The following is a 22,042-nucleotide window of genomic DNA, read 5'->3' as shown; positions in this document are numbered from 1 at the left end:
GCGAGTGACATTTGGGCAAACAGTGAAGCGCACTATTCAAATAGTATGGCCAGAAAGACATAGATAGAATGCCAGCTGAGGATGGGTTGAGCAGCTAGCTGCTAGGTCTGCAGATTAATGAGCCAGCCAACTAGGAATTGCCTTGAAACAATAGATTTATGTAAACCCACTGGCGCTTGCTTAAATATATATATATCGTATATCTACGTATATAGTGCTCACAATCTGTTGTTGGCTAAATGGTTGCACCCGCCCGCCCTGGGGCCACAGGCTCTTGTGGATTTTCCAATAAATTACGCTTAAGTATGCACTTAATTCAAATAATGCCAAGTTGCGCGCCTTCTTCTGCGCGGTTGTAGGGGCGGCGGGGCGGCGGGACGTCGGGTTGGGTGGCTATTTGTCCCGTGCTGCCCTCAAGTGATTTGTTTTTTGTGGCTTATACAAGCTGGGCCCATCCATAGAAGAAGTATTCTGTGCTTTGCTTATGACATGTGTCAAATTCGTGTTGTGCTCCTCTCAACTTGTCTGGCTCAGCTGTCCAGATAAGCTATGCCAGGGCAGGGTGTGTGTCTGTGCCTGTGTGTTGATATTTTTTATAAACACCAGGCAAAGGGATTAAGCTGAAGTCAGCAAAGTGAAATAAAAAACAGCACAAGTTCTCGCTACATCAAGGGTATTACGAAAAGAGCTGCTGTCGGCAGGCCAAAGACCAAACGACAGACCCAACGCCTAGCTTGATGTGCTATAGAAATATCAATCATAGCTAGATTTATTAGCTTTGAAGTTTTTAATAAAACAAACAAGAAAACAAATGGTTACAGCTTCACTTAAATATTGAACAATAAAAGAAGATAGCAAAAAAGTCCATCTAGAAGACAACAAACTAGAAGAAACTTGAATTTATTTGCACTTAAATTAAACAAATAAATAAATATTGTAAAATAACCACAGAAGTAAAAAACACTTCAGCTATTTGATAGAAAACAGCAGCTCTTCCGGGCTTTTTTCAAGTGCATTCACAATATAATCAGAATGTAAGTGTATTTTTGATGCCAAACTGCATCTGAGCAGAAACAAAGCCCAGTCAAGATGAGGGCAAAAGATAAGTTTACAAATGTCTACAAGTTTATAAAGATAAAAACTGCCGTTCTCATAAATACTTGAAAAATATTTAAAAATATGGAAGACATGTGATAGGTATTTATATATAGCAAAAGGAATTTTTAATTGAATTTTTCAAGAAATTCCTTATATCTCAAATATCCATTATTATAAGAAAAGTTATGTTGTCCTCATGAAATATAAATAAATAAAAAGTATATTTTTGGTATTTGTTTTAAAACGTATATGAAATAATCCTTAATATTGTTTTTTCAGCCACTTTACCATTTCTCAATATTTATTTAGCTGGCTCGAGGTCTATTCGGACTTTGAATCTATTTAAAAATAAATGCTTTTTACAATCTCTTTCTTGTGATTTTGGATTATTAATTTATTTACGAAGAGTTAAATATACAGAAAAGTATCTATATATATATATATATATCTTTATATTTTTTTCTATCTACATATTTGTCTATCTATCTTTTTATTCATATATTTATTTATATATTTATCTATCTAATTATCTATACATCTCTCATCAGTTGATAACTAATAAAAGATATAACTCAATTGGAACTATAGCCGGGCAACGTCATAAACAGAATGGGATCAAATCAACTTTCTGGTGAATCTTCAATAACTGTTCAAGTTTTCCGCTAAACTATAAGTCATATTCAGGCCAATTTGATAAAATTCTTATAAAATAGATTGATGCGATGGCTACTGCATGGCATACTGGCTGGCTTGGCTGCCAAGTATGTCAAGACTGGGGACTAATTAGAGGCCTTCCATTTGCGCTTAATATTATATCTAATTCATCTGGTCCATGTACCATGTCCAGCTGCATTTTTTCACTCGTGCTCTGGCAATTCCGCAGAATCTTTCACAGTGACAGAGCTCCCCCGCAGCTCCTGCAGTCGCATTGCCAGTTAGCATTACAAATGCCGCACAAAAGGAAAGGAAAAAAGAACCCCTTTTGCAGCATGAAGCGTGGTCAGCGCTCAATGAATTGTATTAGGGCAATGTCAGTTCAGAGCTGGAGACTGAATGGAGCAGCAGCAGACTGACTCAGGCGGAGACTCCAAGTCTCGGGGGGTTTTTTTTGTTTGTTGGTTTGTTTTTGTAAGCCCATCTTTAGCCGGAAGTGTCGCATACTTTTACGGATACACCGGCTTAATTATGTGCATAAAATACTGTCACATATATATGTGTGTGTGTGTGTGTGTGTTTTTATATATATGTTGCACAATCCACAGACTGTGTCGTGGCATGAAATGACAAAACACGTACATTAATTGCTCCACATTCACACAGTCGGAGTCGGAATCGGAGTCGGAGCTGCGAGTGTCCCACAGGAGACGCCGGGTGAAAAGAAAGAAAGCGCAAAGGTCTCGACAAAGCCAACCAGGCTTATAATTTATTAATCTATGCATAGCACACACACACTCACACACGCACACACACACACACACAGGCACAACAACAAATAATTCCATTTCATGCCGCTCAACTTTCTACAGCTCTGGCAGCTCCGGCAGCTCTGGCTTCCAGGTCCAGGTCCAGCTTCAGCTCCAGACACTACATGTCACTTTAATCTCTTAGAAGTGTCACTTTTGCAGCTCTTCAAGTGTTTGTGTGTTGTCTCATTGTTGTTGTAGTTGTTGCCTTAGGTGGGGGCGTTGTAAACAATGTGCTGCCGCTAGTTGAATTTGAATTTTCAGTTTGATAAGCAACAAAAAGCATAATAACACATCAAATTGCATGTGAGGGTGTGCGGGTCGAGGCATTGCGAGGATATGACTGATATACACACACACACACACATACACACATATGTGCTACAAGGTCTGCCCTTCGGATGCAAACCTTATGGTAATGAAGTGTAGCAGCTGTTTTTTTTTGAGAACTGAATTTGAATACAAGGCAGCGCACAGTGGAACGAGATGCATGAAAAATGAAGAGTTCAAGGAGGATGCTCTTTAATGTTTTTTCTAAATATTAAGACTGCTCAGAATATTTTAAATATTATAATGCAAGTTTAAACAATGTAAAAAAATAATTTAAAATGTTTATACAATTAAAAGGTTGTTCTTTTGTAAATAAAAACATTTGTGTTTTCTTTAGAGGCTTTTAAATGACAATTTTAATATTCTTATGTATTTAATATTTGAGTCGATACTTTGCCTACACTTTTCAATTCATAAACTAATAAGATTGCTACATAAATTATTTAAAAAATTGCAAGATTATAATAAAAGTTGTGAGCAATGCGACCGAATTGCTTCAAACCCAAATTCCAACATTGAAAAGATATGACAACGCAAGGTTTGAATCGCAGCCCACTTCAAACATTAAAGCGAGGCTTTCGAACCGTCTACTTTTTTTTGGGGGGGTTTTTTCAGAAGTGAATATTAAATCAAGTGCACTGTCACACTGTGCATATCGTTACGATTTACATTAGATACAGCTTCAGACAGTGAGTGAGTCAAGTTGACTGACTACTTGAACACAATCAAATTCAATTTATGCCAACAGCCACACATTCATTTTCATTTTCATTTCCATTTATAATTTCATATTCAGTTTTCGTTTCTTGATCAACACAAGTGACGCTGACGATGGGCGATCAAGTGCCGCTCGCACCTCAAAATTAGTAGTAGACCAGCTGAGGGGTGGACAGAGAGGGGGTGGGGGGGGAGGGGAGGGGTTGGGGGCAGCGTTTGCGTTGGAGTATTATGGCAGATTATGCTGCTCTATTTGATTTGGACTTGATTTGGATTTATTATTACAATGGCGCCTCAAGTGGCATGTGCTTATCTCAATTTGTGTGTGGGTTTATCATCATCCAAAAAAAAAAAAAAATTAAAGCTTAAAACTATTTAAGTTATCTTCTTCTGCTCACAGCTTTGTTTGTTTTCGGGGTTATGCCATCAGCTGGGGCGCGAGCTTGAAAAAAAAAAGGCCAAACATAAACCCGAATTTCCATGTTAGGCTATAAAATGTTTCGTGCTATTTCACAAATGCATAAAAAATAAAGAATTGAAAAAAAAACAACAACGAACTTAGACTAGGCCTTACATCAGCGCTCCGAGCCGCGTTCCACTCTCAAAACCCAAAACCGAAACCCAAACGCAATCCCATCCGTGGCGCAGCACCAGGTGCAATGCATCGCTGTTGAGAGTCGCTTTGTTTTCGTCGGGGTTTACGGGGTCAGGTAGTTTCGCCTGAATGCCCGGGCATTGTCTTCTTACCCGCTACAGGGAATTCAGCTACATAGAACCTCAACAACAACAGCAGCAAAAGCAGCAGCAACAACAAGAAGAATAGATACAAACCCTGCATACGCTTGCCAGGCACAGTCTCAGGCGCAACTCTCTGCTGCATGCGTCACAGGGATTAGTGCGGCAGGTAGTAAATTTTCCTAGCACGAGAGTTGCCACAAGAGTCAAAGAAGGCTGCGGCAAAAGAGCAACAGCAACTGGTGCCAGCTACCACAAACGAAGAAGTCCAGATAGTTCTAGGTCCTGAGATATATCAAGTCGAAATCAAAATAAAAGTTCCGAGTCTTATATCTAAAACTAACCCCAAATAGAAGAATATGAGATAGAGAGAGAGAGTGAGCGAAGAAAGGAAAGGGAAAGAGAAATAGAGAGATAAAAAAAAGACAGCTAAAGAATCAGAGATAGGCTCAAAAAGCTAACGATTACAAAAGACTGAAAAAGTTTAAGTGATAAATAGAAAATAGAAACATGCCTAATGATAAAGCTTAAGCATTTTATATCCACTTCTTAAAATAAAAAATCTTTTCTCTATCTTTAAAGTATTGAATACTACAAGAAATGTCTTTAATTAACAAGAAACTGACTAAATTAAAGGCGAGTAAATGCGAAAGAAAGAGCGAACAAAAGCGAGGCAAAATAAATTGATCCACTTTATAATCATACATTTTGGGGGGAAAAAAAAGAAAATGGAACGATTTGTAATTAAATGAATTTGGAGCACCAATCCATATTAGACGAGCATGTTTATAAATTAAAATACTTCTTAGCCTCAACAAATGCAATTCAATTGAAACTAAATTCTACAAAATCATGTGTTGAACAGTTTTACGCAATGCCATAAACTTTAAATATTATGTAGCCAAAAACCAAACGTAACCTCAATTTATTTTGTAACAGTTTGGGAAAGAGAAAATTTAATATTTCCATCGAAGAGCTTCACTTTGGCAAAGTATTGAGGCACACAGTAAATCACATGACAAAGCTCGAGTTAATAACATTGTGTACCATAAAAAGTCAAGTTTGATTATGCCCATTAATTCTATTATATATTAAACAAACACTCCCCCGTTCATATTGCCAGCTAGTTTATTATTTTGTCTTGCGAGAAACATGTTTAATAAGTGCCAAAGTTTTTGCATTTGTGTGGCCCACTCGAAGGCCAATATATCTAGGCTATTAAACATTGTGGTCTAATAATAAAAATACATTTAGCCATTTGCCATGTTCGAAAACAAATAATAAAAATGTCGCCCCCCCTCTATTAATTTAATGACAGCCCCCCACTTCTTCCAAAGCGACTTCATAAATAAAACCCATGAAACCACCCTCGCAACATGTGCAACATTTTGCAATAAATTTATTTATCGATCGATGCGGCAGCTCAGTTCAAAATATTGGCAGCTATAACTTTAATATTTCAACATTATGATGAGAGTTGAAAAATGTATAAATACTTTTAGTTCTCAAATAAGGTGCACTAAAAAATGAACACAATAGCATTGAAATTTCCAAATTGCGTCGGATGCGATTGTCATGCCATCAAACTGCTGTTGTCAGGTTTTATACCCTGTATTCATAAAAAAAATGGCTAAAGGTGGCATCAAATAGCTATGCCAATTTATGAAAGAGGGATGGGGAAGAGATATCGGTTCTATGGAGTATATTTATGACCAGGCTAATGAGACTGTTTGAGATGTTGTAAAGTTCTTCATTTTGGAATAGAGCATACTTATTATTATCGATAACTTATCGATAAACCATTTATAAAAATCGATTAACTGCCAGTATCGACTATCAGGCAATCTAAAAGCTAGCCATATTCAATATGATTTATAGGTTCTACTTGATATACTTGATAACTGCTGCCACTTCGAACAATATTGTACGAATATTAAATGCAGCTCTGATTTAGATTTTCGATAACTATTTTGATTAGATTTAGTATGCTGAATTGGGTATAGAAATATATTTCAATTTTCGATAACAACTCCCTTGCACTTCAGTCAGGTACAGGGCATCTACTAGTCAAGCACTCTTGACTAGAGCACTTTATCTTGTCTCTGTTGTAGCTTTTGTTGCTGTTGCTGTTGTTGTTGTTGTTGTTGTTGTTGGTTGTGCTGCTGCTGTTGTTGGATGGTCCTCCACGCATTGGTATCAAATTTCATGGCTTTCACAAGGGTCCCCTCACAGTCGAGTGCGTGTTGATGACAGATTCTCTGTCCGCCGGGGCGTCGATTTTCGTTTCGTTGAAAGTCATTTTTACTCATTTATTGTCACCGTTAGTGGGCGCACAAGTGTGCGTCTTTGTGTGTGCGTGTGTAACAGTGTGTGTATCCTTACAAGTACATACACGGCGGGCAGTCAGAGCCCGTGCCCGTGCCCGAGCCCGTGCCAGCGCCAGAGCCAGAGCCTGGGTATTGATTCCACTTCCAGCGCCGCAGCGGGACGCCCAGTCAGTCAGCCCGTCAGTCAGTCCAAAGCCCAATTGACGTGACTCAACAACAGTCATGCTCAATATACATATACATATATATTTCTATATATATATACATATGTAGGTATGTTTAAGCTGCCCCCACTCTGGCTCTCGAACTGACTTCTCCTTTGGGCTCTGTTTGTGTACTTATTAAATATTTAAAAGCTTGGCCTTTGTTTCAGACAGCGTCAGCACGGCAAATACTTAATAATAATTTTTAACAACTGCCGCAAACTCTGCAGGTTGCTGCCAGTTGCCGCCGCTGCCGCATTTGCCGCCGTCATGTAATTCATTTTCATTGCCCCGAACCCAGACATATCTGGGCAATCGGTCCTTTGATAAACTGCACGCACCACTGTGAAGAGACCTACACATTTCAGAACTTTGAGTTACCCTCACATTTTAAATTATGGTTTGTTGCGTTTAAAATACAAATTACACGATACTTATGAGCACACATATATATTTATATATATATATATCTATATGACTCATGCCGAGACTCATACAGCAAGTGGGTCACACAGGTAACACACAATGCATGCTTATTAAACAATATTCCTGCCCATTTGGTTATTGTACAAGTATTTCTATAGAAAGGCCTTTTCTTTGGTTCACACACGCAACCATCAAAAGGAAGACACTTTAGAGTTGGGTTCCACCGAAGACAGTTAATTATGGCTTGTAAACGGTACCGAAGTTACTATAAAAAGGTAAATACCCGATGATTATTTGTTGCAGACGTTCAGCAAAATAGAAGTTTAAAAATAGTTGACAAGTATTTCCGGCTTAAATTCAATATTTGACTTAAAGGATTGCTTTCATTTGACTGAAGATTGTGGAAAACAAAACTTATATCAATATTATCGGGAAATTGTCTGATGATTATTCATAACAGACGTTCGTCGAAATAGGAAAAAAAGAGTAGCTGTTAATTTAATTTCATTGATGATTGTGGAAACTATAAACTACATTTGAGATGATTGAGGAAAAAATTGTATTTCAATATTCAGCTCAATTAAGTTAAATTTATCTGAAGATTGCGCACAGAGTTCATATACATAAATTTAAAACTTATATACAACATTATTCAGTGTTAATCTTTTCAATTTTTCTTTCCTTTAAAGCTTATTAATTGATACTTTTCTTGGGAAGTAAAGCCTTTAAACGTCATAAGAAATACTCTTTTCCCTGTTTTAATTAAATTTTCAAATTTTTTATATTTATTTAACCCAGCAAATTTCTTTAACCAATTAGGAAAGAGGTAAAAAACCAATTTAAAAAATCATTCAGAATTTCTTAGCCCCACTTTTAATATTCACACTCAGTTGAGCTGAAACCTTTTCACCCATTTCACAGCTGAGTTATTGCGCGCACTTTGGCAACAGCTCGTTGGTCTATATATATTTATATATATATATATAATATATATATATATTTGTTGCTTCTCTTAAGTTCGTTAAGCGTGCAGCAAGAACTAAAGCTTTAGTTTAATTCACTCTGGAAATCTTGTGCAGTTTCCTTTCCGTTTGTCGCTCGAGTGTTTAATCTATATGCAATTGCAGGGCGGTGAGTGTGTTAGCCTGCGCCCCTTTGGTTGCAGCTCGGCAGCTCTTAGTCCACTTCTCGACTCTTCACTGTAGTACATTCAACTAACACTCGTTTTAGCCGCAGTTAGCTGTTGGCAGCAGCTCGGACGCCAAAAACCTCGCTATGCGGGGTAGTCCGAAATAAAAAAGCCAACAACAAACTCAACTGCCATGCCAGGCGTGCCTATGCGGACTGGCAGTCCTCTAACCCCGCTAACTAACCCCCTCCCGCTCCTAAGACCCTGCCACAGCTGGCTGCTGCACATGCAACTGCCGCTGCTGCTGCTGCATTTGTCGTCGTCTGATTTCAGCAAATATTTGCAAATTTACGTTGACTGTGTGTAACCCCAGCTTGGCCCGTGACGACGACCCCGCCGGCGTGACAGGGGCGTGCAAGGAGTAGGGGTTAGCATGCCAGCGGCATTAGCGACAACTGTCGTAGAGTGGCACTTAATGAGCAACGGCTGCTGCTACTGCTGCTGCTGCTGCTGCTGTGGCAGCTACTGCTGCAGTGGCCCGCATGCCACACTGTGCAAGCGAGAGGGCAACAAATAAAGTTAAAGTTATGCACGATGGCCATGCAATTGTCTGCCTGCAGCAAAATGTATCTTACGGATGCGCACTGTGGCTGGTACAAGAGTCGCCGCAGTTGCCGGTCGTCGACGGTCGTCGGTCGACAGTTGCCAGTTGGCTGACTGCTACAGATTCTTCTTTAGCATTGCAGTAATTTGACTTGATTTGTTTAAGCTGCCACACACATACACACACACGCGCGAACACACAGCCGCACAACCACCCGAATGGACCCCAACTAAATGACAAATGTGCCGCTGCCATGTAATCGCATTAAAGTCCAGTCGCTGCTGCTGCTGCTGCTGTTGCATATGTTACGCTCATTAAATTTGTATTTATAATAGTCGCCAGCTAAATCGCCTTACATTTGGCTACGCCCGTGCTTAGTGGCAATTATGGTAATCATCATAATTTTTCGATAGCAGATAGAAAATGTCGCTAGCTGTTGTTGTTGCTGCTGTCAATATTGTTGTTGTTGTTGTTGTTGTTATAGTTGCTGCTGTTGTAGGTGTTGTTGCTGTTGCTGCTGTTGTTGCTGCTATTGCTGCTGCTGCCGTTGCTTGACTAGCCAAATTGCAAAATTAATTAAATTTTAGCTCAACTTTCGAACGGTATAACAACAGATTCCTTGTTGTTGCTATTGCCGACTTTGTTGGATAACTCTGTCCCGTTGATTGGCGCGCTGTGGTTAGTCGGTTTGCCCATTGCTTGGCCAGCGGTTTGCCTGGCATAAAGTTGAATAAAATAAAAACGAAGGCAGGCAGCAGGCGGGCAGGCAACAGTCCAACCCGCTCCACGTTTTAACATTTCTCGTACATGCAAGTGACAAGGCAATATCCGTCACGCAAACAACAGCAAAAGCAACAGCAACAGCAACAGCAGCAACAGCAACTACAGTAGCAGCAACACCCTGCCAACAGCAACAGCAGCAGCAGCAACAAGCACAATGGCAAAAAATCAATGGCTAAGGCTAATTTGGCTAAAGCAGCGAGTAAAATTGTTTTAATTTAAATCTATATTCATCGATCTATTATATATATATACTTAATAGACCGATAGATACATGCATTCTCCAATTATTACTTTAATTTGGCGCAAATTATGAAGTTTGCATTTTAAAAAAATATAAATAAGGATATAAATGTGATGTCACCAATAAATATAACATTTTTTCCATATCAATTATATAATATTATTAATTTATAATATTTTTTTAGTATTATTATTATTATTAATTATTTATATTGGATATATAAAATTTCGCATATTTTATAAATCTAAATCTAAAGTAGAAATATGATAAAATATTTATTATTTATTTTATACTTACAATATGCTTATCAAAAACTATCGATAGCTGTTGCGATAGTAGAAGTATCTGAAAGATATATAAATAAATAAAAAATAGGTTAGATATTGCATAAAAAGTGTTACATAACATATATATAAAACTTTTATTTATTCTAATTATATTTGTTTTTTATGTTTATAATTTGCAATATTTTATAATTATTTATTATAGTTAATAAATATTTTTTATATTTAATAAATTTTATATTTTCAATTGTTTTAAATAAATAGCTATAGTTCGAGTGGATTGCTAAAAGGCAAAACATTTTCAAAATTATTTGAGCTACAAAATATCTGACGCATATTTTGCCATTGTTGAATTTCTAGGAATTTTTTGCAAGAAGTCAGTACTAAAATTGTCTCTAGGCGTAGCCTAGGGCGGAATTTCCTTTTCTAGAGTTTCTTTGTTCTACTTTTGTACTCGCTTGGAAATGCTATGGATGAAGATCAAAGAGTCGCCGCTCTCAATATCCACCTGTGCGTACGCTTAAGAGTATGCACCTATTTTAGCTATAAGATATATCAAGTTTTTTTTTAGCACATTTTAAGCTTAATGTATATTATTCATAACCTATCTGTCATGCACAACTGTTATTTGAAATACCGACGCTTATCTTGGGCAAGCGCAATTAGTTTGACGCAATGTGGACAGGATTATGGGCAAACACTATATAAAGCACATTCAACATATGGCCTATATGCTTGTAATATGCAAATTGGATTGGCCAACGAATTGTTTTGGCCATTTAACTGCCATTATTGTCCACTGTGCCAAAGCTGTGTGCTGTGGTTGCTGTCCTGGTGAAATTATTATTCATCGCTTGTAGAACGACCACACGACGTCGCGACGCTGCTGCTGCTGCTGCTGCAGCAGCTGGCATTGGCTGTGACTGTGGCTGTGGCTGTGTCTGTGACAGCGCTGCCGCAGTTGGCGCACGAGTTAATTACGGTCCATTAGACTGCACAAGGGGTGTTTATTACCACATCAGTGGCGCCGCCGTCACCGCCACCACCAGGACACACGCCATTCGAAGGCGGCCAGCAACATGATTGAAACTAGAAATTTGCTCTCTATGCCTGCGTGTGTGTGTGTGTGTGAGTGTGGACATGAAATCAGTTAGAAAATCAGCTTTGACATGGAAATTGCGTCGAGCTGCAAACATCAAGTGGAAACAATTTTGCTTTAGTTCTGTGAGATCCAGCCGCAGATACCCTGAGCCCATCGCCGAGCTGCCAGTGCTTCTTCTTCTCTAAGCTCTAAACTATTCATTCTGGCATAACTTCGGTGCTTATAGTCCGATGCGTATTGAATTTTCAGGGCCTTAATAGGACGTCTTAATGTGTGTGCATTCCAAGGCGCAGGGCTCTAGATTTGATGCAATTCAGGTGGACGTTTTTGGAGGATGTATACAAAAGTAAATAATTCTTTATCTAGCTCTAATAATATTCGAGTTATGCTTATAAAGCCATGTCTCATAATCGTATAAGATAATAAAAAAAAACCAAAAACTATAAGCAAATTCAAAGAAACGCGACAAATTGGAACAGTTCAGCGTCTTCATTAAGCAAATATATCTATACAAATATATCTCAAGCATTTGCACAAAATCAGTCTACCCAATAAATCCACTTTCAAAGTGTTTCAGAGCGAAAGGAAACTCATTGAAAGTGCGCATTCGTTTAGCCCAATTTCTGATTGAGAGATCCAAAAAGCTGACGTCACGCAGGTTCCACGCACTTTTCTAATTGCGACGCAGGCGCTTTAGAGTCCAGAACAGAACCTGGCAATTGGACAAAGGCTAACGGTAGGCCATTGTTGTACCGGGGACCGGTGACAAAAATTTATTAAAATATTACGCAAGGTTGGGCAGCCAGTTTGCTGAGCGCACGAGCGCCCCGGAGCCGGGAGGGGAGGCCAGATGAACTTGTGTTGTGTTTGCATAAAACTTTTTTTTTTGCCAAACAAAACTTAGCTTTTCCCTTGTCAAACCGACAAAACGACAGCTCACGGTTCCTTTTTTATACTCTTTAACTAGAATCTTGAAAGGGTATATTGGTGCTGACTAGCTGACCTTCAAATATGACAAATACATTTTATATATAAGCATATATTTCTACGATCTAGCCAATATTGCTTCACAGTTTTAAATTGATTGTAGCCCGCATATATTTGCAGCATTTATGTCTTTAAACAGTTTGAGAGTCAAAGTCTTAACAATACAGTTTCTGAGTCATGCACATTTTATTTATTCGTTGACTAAAAATATCCCGTAAAGAATTAACGTTCAGTACCCCGAATATGTAACAGTCTGAAAGTCACTGTTTAATCCAAATTACAGTTTTAGGGTCACTGGTTTTTGTTTTCTTAAGTTCTCAAGCATAAAAATCCAACCCTAACCATTTTTAATATCAATAGCTGCTCGAGTTAAGAACTCACAGAACTCTTAGAACAATTGCATCACATTTATATTAATGTTAAAATCTTGTTCAGAGAATTTTTACCGTGTTTTGTTTTTTACACTAAGAACAGGGCATTCTTACAGTCGGTAAATTTGAGCAGCAAAGTTCTTACGGCGTTTGGTTTTTTTTTTCTTTTTGTGCGTTCGCCTCGCAAATTTTCAACAAATTTAGAAGAGCGGAAATTGCAAAGCATTCAGCGAGTTGAGTCGAGTTATATGTACGACTGCGTGCAGCGGGCGGGAACGTAACAAAAAAAAAAAAAAAAAGAAAGAAAGAAAGGGAAAAAGGAAAAGTTTTTGCTACCCCAAGAGTTTGGCATACGGATTTGGAATTGTAGGAGTTTGGGTGCCATGGAGCCCAATGCTGGGGGCAGCGAAGGCGTTGCAGCGTCGACAAAATATAAAAACTTTTCGCGTTGTTTACATAACAAAAGCAGCAAATCGGGGTTGGTAGGGGGGGATATAGAAAACGGGTGGGTGTTGCGGCTGGGTGGCCTGTCAATTTGTGCATTGGAATTTAACAACATTCAGTGCTCGTGCCCAGCCCGACTGCATGCACATAAATTGAAGTTTTATTGTTGCTGCCGCTACTGGCCATAAACAAAGTAATTAAACGCAAAAGCCAAGCAGTCAACAACAACAACAACAACAAGAACAACAACAACAAGAACAACAAGGAGCAGTAGCCAAACGCAATTAAAGAGTTCAGAAAATGATTTTTTGTTTGGCTAACCGATTCGGATCCATCTCTGCTTTATATCACATCACATGTGCCACAAAAAGGCGCAAAGGCGTAAAATTCAAGACAAGAAAAAACAGCAGTTCATCAAATTGCCGAACTCGAAATACCCTAGGCAAACGGAGAGTAGATCAAGAACATGCTGACTTGATTCCAGCCAACTTGTTTTAAGCATAATTCTAGTTATAAAAAACGGCTTGCACTTGAATTGAATTTGTTGTTCGTATTTGAAGTCAAACAGAATGAATCAAATTCAGTTGAAAAGTTTAAGAAAATAAATAAAATAGTTTAAAGACTAAAAATTGTGTGTAAATATTATTTTAAATAATATTAAATAAAGCTATTATCTGTTGCAGCTGCATATGAAAAGAAAGAAATCTTAACAAAATGAAGATAAATATGTTTACAAGAACTTAAATTACGAGCAATTGTTTCTATAACGATTCCAACAGGCCGGCAAAAAGCTGAATTTAAGTCAAATTTCATCAGCGTAAAGGCTCACGGATCAAACCCAACGAAAAAGTCGTTGGTTCGATTCAGCTAACTCGCCTAGAGCCTCGATTCGTGGTTTTCGCTTTTATCGGTTAGCAGCCCTGGTTCTGAGCGCCTCTAGATGCCGATCTAAGGCCCTGGTTATCAGCTGCTAAAGATGTTGATCAAACGTACATATAACTCTATAGCTTCTTGAATTACACATTCAGTGACATATTCAAAATGACCGCAGTTAGTGTATTATATAAAGAAAAATCTGCAATTGCTGCTACATGCAAATAAACAGACTTCAGCAACGCGGCGCTAATTGACGCGACTGCAAAAATAACGATGCTGACAGTGACGCCAGCGGCGACGGCGACGCAGCTAAAGATGAAGACCAACAATTGGAGCTGCGGCTGTTGACCATTGTTTTTGTTGTTGTTGTTGTTGTTGTTGCCAGTGCCGCAGCTTTGGCGGAGCGACTGACTGACTGACTGCCAGAGGCTGCCTGATATATGTCTCTGTATGTGTAGAGATGGGCGCGTGACAAGCTCAAATGTCACGCGTGTCGACTTCTATGCGAAACTTTCTCAATTAAAGCATATCAATTAAAATTGAAATCTATAATTATACTTAGGTATATATATATATATTAATAGTATTTATCATAAGCATAAGAATAATAATAATAATTATAGTAATAATATTTTCTGCTACATTTGATTTCTTTTCAATTCAACTTGATAAATATCGTAAGGAGCCTACAAATTTTTTAATAAAAATAATTTAATTTCGATTAAAGATTATGTTTGATTTTTACAAAACATCTTTTTTGTTTAACGCTATATTTCTAGTCTTATCTTTCAACTGTTTAACGCTGTTCATGATAATCTTAAATTATGTAAATTTCATAATCGATTCATGAAAATTTGTACAAGCTTCTGCGCTTTATTTGATGAATGTAAACTTCGCATCTTTGAGCTGTTTCTTAAGCGGATATCACGAGACAGCCACCAGATTTGATAGTATTTCGTTTTTATTGCCAATTAAGCACTTAAATTTAAGCATTTTATTGTATTTTTATGGCGGAAATTGCTATAAAAAATTGCGCTAAAGCTTTTCCAAATTTAATGTTTTGAATTGATTAAATTGATGGGCCATTTTGTGATAAACAGACTGTAATTAAAATTAGACGCTTTTAACTTTTGCCTTAGATAGATATGCGATTAATGATCGTGTCACGCGCACATCTCTGGCCTGTCGTGGCGATCTTTAATGTCTGCTTAGGGCCGCCGACTTGCTGACTTTCTGCTGCGGCGTCTTAATTGGCAACAAGTGACAAGATTTTGCAGCAATTTATTTAAATGCAAGACAAATATTTGTTAAAGTCGTGGGCAGGTGTGAGTTGACACGAAAAAAATAAACAAATCACAAATGGGAAAACTCTGCGAAATGTTGTTGTTGTTCAACTGACCAAAGCTAATGAAAATGGCGTCTAATTGCGAACTCGGCAACTATGTGACTAAATTTGCAGTGCTTGCTTGTCTCTCTCTCTGTGTGTGTGTGTGTGTGTGTGTGTGAGGGCGAGGTATGCCCATGAGAAATTAACATTTACAACACACACAACATAATCATCATCATTATAAGAGCAACAACATGCAGTTAGGCAAGTGTTGCACAACAAACAAACAAACAACAACTTTCCAACATTTAGTTTGTACTGTAATTATTTATAAGTATTCCGCGAAAAATAAAATATTAACTCAAAAGCCACTCAAATATAGAGTTTTTCTTTTGGTTCAGCCTTAGCTGAATTTTGAAATTAGCACATTTTCGTTTCGCAGAAAATATTTACAAGGTCTGCTTCCATAATTTCAAGTGTTTGGAAAACAATAAGCTGTGTTTTGTGCAAAATTATGACTTTTTCAAGTAATATTAAAAATAAAATGTGAAGAATGTTAAGAACAAAGTTATAACATAATATTTGTCTACTTTAGTTTGTTGTCGAATTTCAGTATTCAATTATTTATGTTTTATTTTTTTTCTAAATAAATTTTCTACTTTTGTTTTATAGAATATATTTCTTAGACAGATGAGATGCCATACACCAAATTTATGGAGATGAATATCCATAATCATTTGTCATTTATTACATATCATTAATCAGAATTCTATTCGAAAGGTGTCCAGCAAAATATCTCAATTATATCTTTAATAGAAAGTGGAAGATGGCATTTGTGGAATTCCTAAAGTGCATTGATTGAATTTGAACTATATTAAACTCCCAACTTTTTGTGTAACAAGCAGCTTAGCCAAATATTAGATTTTGTACTTATTAAAATAAGTTTACTTATCATCTCTATACGATTCGGAATACAGTCAGATTTATGTTTAGAACAACTTTGCAGACCTATTTGAATTTGAATGTCTTGAAGACGTTGCATAAATCTTTAAAGACATTTTCAATTGTTAAACACACATTTGAGCGCTTTGTAAATAGACTTCTTTTCGACATGTTTTTTTATTAGTGTTTCCCACAACAATTGCTGCTGGAGACACTTGCCCGCTCTGCCCGCCCCTCTCTCCACTCCTCTTCTCGTCTTTTTTTTTAGCAGATCATTTGCCGCTTTACAAAATTAACAGATTCTGAAAAACTCAACATGCGTCATAAACTTGTCTAGTCACAGGCAGCCAGCAGAGGTAAGCGCAGCCACAGGCATTTTTGTATACTCTTCCAGAGGGGGTTGCATGAATTTTGTCAGAAATCGTGTGTCTCTCTGCTGCACATATGTTGGAATCAGGCGGATTGGACCAGTATATTCTATAATTTCCATTGAAATAATCGGATGCAATTTAATTCTTGTATAAACAGTTTTTTTTTTTTTTGTAAATCTTGACCAAAAAACGCCTTTTGCATGGAAAACTCTTCTGTTTCTCAAAATATCCGCAACAAGCTGCCAATCTCCCTCCTCACACATCTGCAAGACACCAAGCCACATGCTTAAAAGTTCATTTAATCTTCGGCGTTAGAGTTCCTTCTTGGTGTTTTCAGCTATTTTGTTTTTGTTGCTAAAAACTAACTGAAACTAAATTAAACCGAAAATGCAGTTAGACAAGCCGCTCACTTCATTTGCTGCCACATAATGTGGCACTTCCAGTAATGCACCTCGTGTGTGCGAAAAAAAGGAGTGCCAGAAGAAAAAAAACTAGTTGCTTAGCGTTTTCAATTTGCGTAGAGTGGAGCCCGAGAGAGACCGGGTAATGGCTTCTGCCGCAGATGCCGCAGCAGCAGACGCAGCAGCAGGTAAAATGGCAGCAGATAAATATAACGAAGCAGCGCGGCGACTTCCCGGAATGATTTAAATGCAAAGTGTACATTTTAACACGCGGCTGGCTGCCAATGACAAAAAACCCCCCAACCACTTCCCTTAGCCCACGACCTAACCAACAGCCGCCCCGCAAGCAAAGACGGCCAAGACTTTGCCGCAAATGAAGCAATTGCAGCACAGCAACCAGGCGACGCGGCGGCAACAACTATAAAAATGAAGTAATATGCGAGGCAAACAAGAAAAAAACTAAAAAAAAAAAATATAAAAAGAAAATTTATGTTGAATATGAAATACCCTGGCATATGTGCATTATGAAAATGGAAACTTGGCAATAAGCAAAATTGTTTTTGGTATTGGAAATTAATGCAGAAATATCTGGCAATAATATCTGCTTCTACAAAATAACATTGTCCAGTGTGGACCTAGTTTTTTTTTTTTTCAATAATAATGTGCGAAATAGCTAAATCAGTTATTAATTTTAACTGTTTCCAGCTGACAACCCTTTGAAAAGCGCATTTAAGCTTGAAAATAGCTGAATTGGCTATTAAAGAACCAAAGTTTTGTTTCTATCGGAGCTATATAATGCAAATCTGCTTATGTTTGTATTATCTTTTATCTTGATCTTATATGAGCCATACAATATAATTGAGCCGATGCTAGTAAACATTTTTATTAATCAACCAATTTATTATTAAAACAAACAAATAAAAGTTTTAATTCTGTGTGAACTATAAATTCCGAGCTATTGTAATCCGATAAACCAACTAAAATATATTTAAGATCGAACAAAAACTCCCAAATTTCTAATAATAATAATATTGTTACTTTGACTTTCTTCTATTAAAGTCTTCCCTTAGGGATTATATTTTTTTCATGTCCAGAAAAAAAATAACCTTCGTAGAAATCTTTGAAAAAAAATTTCGAATGCTCGACTAATTGTTTTGGAAGCTGTAGGATTATTCTTCAACTCAAAAGCTACTTAAATCTCTTAATTGAAAAGTTTTTGACTAGATTGCTCTAAAGCCAACTATTTTTGGCAAACAAATATTTGTAACGTCTGTCTTTTAAAAAGAGATCTATTCAACTGATCTTTGCATAAAACTAATCACACTAACAGTAGAAGAACTGACTAAATCAGCTCAGTTGTTGCTGCTCTTCAGGAATATGTATGCCATTTAGCTGAGGAATTGCCTGCTTCAAGGCGTCACACACTTGCTATCCAAATTATATTACCCTCGGCATAAAAACCAAATAAAACAAAAAAAAAAAAGAAGCGGAAGAGCGAGAGAGAGTAGAAAACTACTTCATTACTCTGGGTGCACGTGTCTGGTTGGGGGGCAGGTTGAACGAGCGGGAGGATTGTGTGGGGATTGGGCTGTGGCGTCAGCGGAGGGCGACGCCACAACAAAACATAAATTCCAATGAAATAAGTTGATTTATGCTGCTGCGCGCGCCGTGAGCTGACAGCCAACAGCCAACAGCCAACAGCCAGCAGCCAGCACAGAACAGAGCAAAACTAAAGGCAAGCAAAAGCAATGGCAAAGTCAAAGGCCCAGACCTGAGGAAGAGAGACCAAGAACCATCCATCTGGCCAGGGTCTGCGCTGCGGCAGCTCATATGCCATATTTCTCACAAATATATATACACATAAGCATATATATCAGATATATATACCCACTACTCACTACTCGTACTCGCACTTGAGCAACGATGCGCTGAATGTTGACGTGCCGCATGCAAAGTCAAAAATAACTTTAAAAAAAAAAAAAATACAGATGATAGAAAAGTTTAGCTTGGCCAGCCGAAAACTAAATACACTTGTGGACCACATATGTGTGCTGATTCAGAAACAGAACAGAAGATATATAGTTGTATTTCGATATCTAAAATTTTACACACATTTAATAAATATGAAATAGCTAATAAATGCAGGGATTCGTCAAGATATTTTAAGAACTAAACGGTTTTCTCACACAAGAACTTTATTCTATATCGGATCTTATTATGATATAGTAGTCCGATCTTTATACGATTTGTCGCATGTTAAATAAATATAAGTAGCATAGCCAACAAATCGTTTTGATCTAGATATTCCAAGAAACAAACCGTTTTCTCATAAAAGAGCTTCCTTTTAGACCGATTCTTCCAATAGAGCTGTATGCTAAAGACATATTCTACGGGCTGATCGGACATATGTTCTGCCCGGCTGTAACGACGCAACTATTTATGCTGATCAAGAATATATATATATATATATATTTGAAGACAAAGACGACTTTTAGAAGAGTATACCCTTTTAGAAGAGTATACGGAAAACTGCTGGAAAAAAATTGAAAAACATTTTTGTACCGAGCGCCTTTGGCTTGCTACTTTAGTTGTGGGGCGCTGGAGGCGTGGCAGTTGGCGTTGATTGAATTATATTTTGTGCAGCGGATAGCATAAAAATCAAATGTGCGCACCGTCCACCCCCAGTCCTTGCTTCCGTTCCTGTTTTCTCTTCTTTTTTTTTTGTTTGTTTCTTCATTTTTTGTGCCTTTGCGCAATCAAAAAGCTCACGGCTTAGCGATGGGCACGTGACAAATTAATCATGCCACGTTAATCACGAAGATGACGGCGCCAAAGTTTGCAGCTCGAGAAACGCGAGAGGTTGCAAGCAAAATAATAAATTTACCTTTGGCTGTGTTGCACTTAAAATATACAACAAGTTGTGCAGTTTCTTTAAAAATGGGAGTTTACAACTTGTTGAGGAGAGGGAAAGTCGAGTTTGGAATGACAAGTTTGGTTAATGCTAAAAGTTCTTTGTGATGGAATAATTTTTATAAATTTGTGCAGTTTCTTTAAAAGTGGCAGTTTTTACAGCTGGTTTAAAAGACGGAAAGTCCTTGATAATAGGGATTGTTTTTTAGAAAAACAATTGTAGACAGAGCTAGCAGAAAACATCTCTTTAAAAATAATATATTTTGTAGTCTACCATGTATATTTATTTGTTGTGAATATTTGTAAATGCTTTAATTTAAATTAATTTCCAAAGGGTGCAACGTAAATCTGGGACGATCGGCCGAAAAGTAGTTTCTAATGTGGCAAAATATTATGTGTTCCCAGATATTTTCAACAAACTCAGCATTTACGAGCTCAACTATTCGCACATATGCGAAAACCGCTAAGCAAATGTCTACAAGAGTTTTCAGCTTCTAATACATTCTAACTTTCTCGACAATTGTTAATTTTTATTTCTTCTCAGTGTCTGTTGCAGTTCATAATTTTTGGAATTCGTTTTTAAGTTTCCAAACTAGCCCAGTTTTTAGACATAATTTTGGCCCATCAATCGCATCACACATTCATATTTTAAATCTAAATTGATATGCCAACAAAAAATGAACTCTGTTGCGCCTGGCCCACGCGTCGTATGCGCAATGTGTTTAGGGCCAAAAACAGCAGTTGGCTTTCATTTCTGTTGTTTTTTTATGAGCATGTTTCGACCCAAGTGTAAATCATGAAAATATAAGCCATTTAATTAGCTGGCGTTGCCCGACCAACTGACTGACTGACTGACTGGTCGACTGACTGCTCTGGGCCCATCAAAAGCACATTCGAGTCGATGTTGAAATATGCTGATATATATACATATATAAATATTCTACTTGCCAGTTGCTGAAAGCAATTTCCCACAGGGGTCGTGGGGCCAACATGTGTTGAACTAATTTAAAACAGTCTGGTGCAGAAGGGCAGGAACGCCGTCCGGGGCAGGGGTCAAAAATGCATAATGCTCATTAGACTGGGCGCGCTTTGATGTTTGTTGTGGGGCAGCCGATTGATTATGCCAGCTTTTATTTTCAGCCAAACTGATTTGCATATCCCCCCACACCTCCACCTTCTGTTCAGGTGTTGTAAAAACCCAGATCCCCAAGCTAGTTATGAACGTGGGTTATGCGAGCGACTGCCTGTGTCGGTGTCATAAATTCTTAAATGAAATGCTCGCATGCAACCTGTCAGCAGTGTTGGCAAGTGTCATGTTTCAAAACTAGCTAAGTCTTGTGCTAAATCTAGCTAAACGTGTTATCAAATACCCCTTTAAAATAGTAACTGAAAATAAACAAGATTAGATGAAATTTATTTCTGAGCAGTGTTGAAAACCGCCGCTTCAAAGAAGTAGCTGATTCCTATATGAAATAAAGCCGAATTATCTTTCAGTAGTGTTGGAAAGTTTCGCTTAAAATGTAACTGAATCAATTTCAATGAAGCTAAATCTTTTGATCCTTCTGAATCACCTTTCTGAACAGTGTTGTCAGCGAATACCACAAAACAAGTAGCTAGATCCAGTGTTGGAAACACCTAAAAACAACTGTATTAGCTTTTTGAGTACAATTTGGCTTTCAAACAGAGTTGCCAGCACTTGTCGAGCAAATGCCATTAACTTGCCAAGTTTACAGTTTTCTGAGAATAGCCGCATTTAGCTAGAAAATGGCTGATTTGTCAACACTGCTTGCCAGCCATGTCGCTGCGCAGTCGCAGACTTTTGAGTTTGACTTTGAGCGGCGGCTTCATTGGCTTCACTCGCTTCAGTTGGCTGCGCCGTCGAGCTGTCAACTGTCGACTGATTTTTTTCTTTTTTCTTTTTTTTTTTTTTTTGTTTTTTCTTCAGTGTGCGGCATGCACCTGCGCGATAAG

General features: G+C 37.8%; 1 protein-coding gene across 1 annotated transcript in view; it reads right to left on the bottom strand.

Moving 5' to 3' along the window:
* Window positions 1-22,042, bottom strand: part of sli (slit guidance ligand) — a 69,606-nt gene that overhangs the window by 32,790 nt on the left and 14,774 nt on the right. The window contains exon 2 of the mRNA XM_032437137.2: window positions 10,354-10,401. The gene's annotated coding sequence lies outside the window, so the exon portion shown is untranslated. The remainder of the gene's footprint in view (window positions 1-10,353; window positions 10,402-22,042) is intronic.

The sequence above is a fragment of the Drosophila virilis genome, chromosome 5 (genome assembly GCF_030788295.1).
Source record: "Drosophila virilis strain 15010-1051.87 chromosome 5, Dvir_AGI_RSII-ME, whole genome shotgun sequence".
In the NCBI taxonomy this organism is placed as follows: Eukaryota; Metazoa; Arthropoda; class Insecta; order Diptera; family Drosophilidae; genus Drosophila; species Drosophila virilis.
This window is presented reverse-complemented; position numbering and strand designations above follow the sequence as displayed.